The sequence below is a fragment of the Triticum dicoccoides genome, chromosome 5A (genome assembly GCF_002162155.2).
Source record: "Triticum dicoccoides isolate Atlit2015 ecotype Zavitan chromosome 5A, WEW_v2.0, whole genome shotgun sequence".
Lineage (NCBI taxonomy): Eukaryota > Viridiplantae > Streptophyta > Magnoliopsida > Poales > Poaceae > Triticum > Triticum dicoccoides.
The window spans coordinates 49368851-49371280 of record NC_041388.1 but is presented as its reverse complement, the minus strand read 5'-3'; positions in this window follow the sequence as shown (position 1 = coordinate 49371280).

Below are 2430 nucleotides of genomic sequence, written 5' to 3'. Positions count from 1 at the left end.
CATCGCAAGTCTGTATAAAACTATATGCTTTGATCAACTTATCAAAGCGTATATTCCAACTACGAGATGCTTGCACCAGTCCATAGATGGATCGCTGGAGCTTGCATATTTTGTTAACACCTTTAGGATCGACAAAACCTTCTAGTCGCATCATATACAACTATTCTTTAATAAATCCATTAAGGAATGTAGTTTTGTTTATCCATTTGCCGGATTTCATAAAATGCGGCAATTGCTAACATGATTCGGACAGACTTAAGCATAGATACGAGTGAGAAACTCTCATCATAGTCAACACCTTGAACTTGTCGAAAACCTTTTTGCGACAATTCTAGCTTTGTAGATAGTAACACTACTATCAGCGTTTGTCTTCCTCTTGAAGATCCATTTATTTTCTATGGCTTGCCGATCATCGGGCAAATCCATCAAAGTCCATACTTTGTCCTCATACATGGATCATATCTCAGATTTCATGGCCTCAAACCATTTCACGGAATCTGGGCTCATCATCGCTTCCTCATAGTTCGTAGGTTCGTCATGGTCAAGTAACATGACCTCCAGAACAGGATTACCGTACCACTCTAGTGCGGATCTCACTCTAGTTTACCTACGAGATTCGGTAGTAACTTGATCTGAAGTTACATGATCATCATCATTAGCTTCCTCACTAATTGGTGTAGGTGTCACAGAAACTGGTTTCTGTGATGTACTACTTTCCAACAAGGGAGCAGGTACAGTTACCTCATGAAGTTCTACTTTCCTCCCACTCACTTCTTTCGAGAGAAACTCCTTCTCTAGAAAGGATCCATTCTTAGCAACGGATGTTTTTGCCTTCGGATCTGTGATAGAAGGTGTACCCAACAGTCTCCTTTGGGTATCCTATGAAGACATATTTCTCCGATTTGGGTTTGAGCTTATCGGGATGAAACTTTTTCACATAAGCATCACAGTCCCAAACTTTAAGAAACGACAACTTTGGTTTCTTGCCAAAACACAGTTCAGATTGTGTCGTCTCAACGGACTTAGATGGTGCCCTTTTTAACGTGAATGCAGCTGTCTTTAATGCATAACCCCAAAACGATAGTGGTAAATCGGTAAGAAACATCATAGATTGTACTATATCCAATAAAGTACAGTTATGACGTTCGGACACACCATTATGCTGTGGTGTTCCAGGTGGCATGAATTTGTGAAACTATTCCACATTGTTTCAAATGAAGACCAAACTCGTAACTCAAATATTTGTCTCCGCGATCAGATCGTAGAAACCTTATTTTCTTGTCACGATGATTTTCCACTTCACTCTGAAATTCTTTGATCTTTTCAAATGTTTCAGACTTATATTTCATCAAGTAGATATACCCATATCTGCTCAAATCACCTGTGAAGGTCAGAAAAAACGATACCCGCCGCGAGCCTTAACACTCATCGGATCGCATACGTCAGTATGTATTATTTCCAATAAGTCAGTTGCTCACTCCATTGTTCCGGAGAACGGAGTTCTAGTCATCTTTCCCATGAGGCATGGTTCGCAAGCATCAAGTGATTCATAATCAAGTGATTCCAAAAGCCCATCAGCATGGAGTTTTTTCATGCGCTTTACACCAATATGACCTAAACGGCAGTGCCACAAATAAGTTGCACTATCATTATTAACTTTGCATCTTTTGGTTTCAATATTATGAATATGTGTATCACTACGATCGAGATCCAACGAACCATTTTCATTGGGTGTGTAACCATATAAGGTTTTATTCATGTAAACAGAACAACAATTTATTCTCTTACTTAAATGAATAACTGTATTGCAATAAACATGATCAAATCATATTCATGCTCAACACCAAATAACACTTATTTAGGTTCCACACTAATCCCTAAAGTATAGGGAGTGTGCGATGATGATCATATCAATCTTGGAACCACTTCCAAGTCTCATCGTCACTTCACCCTTAACTAGTCTCTGTTCATTCTGCAACTCCCCTTTCGAGTTACTACTCTTAGCAACTGAACCAGTACCAAATACCGAGGGGTTGCTACGAACACTAGTACAATACACATCAATAATCTATATATCAAATATAATTTTGTTCACTTTGCCATCCTTCTTATCCGCCAAATACTTGAGGCAGTTCCGCTTCCAGTGACCAGTCCCTTTGCAGTAGAAGCACTTAGTCTCAGGCTTAGGACCAGACTTGGGCTTCTTCACTTTGAGCAGCAACTTGCTTGCTGTTCTTCTTGAAGTTCCCTTTTTTCCTTTGCCCTTTTCTTGAAACTAGTGGTCTTGTCTACCATCAACACTTGATGTTTTTCTTGATTTCTACTTTCGTCGATTTTAGCATCACGAAGAGCTTGGGAATCGTTTCCGTTATCCCTTGCATATTATAGTTCATCACAAAGTTCTACTAACTTGGTGATGGTGACTAGAGA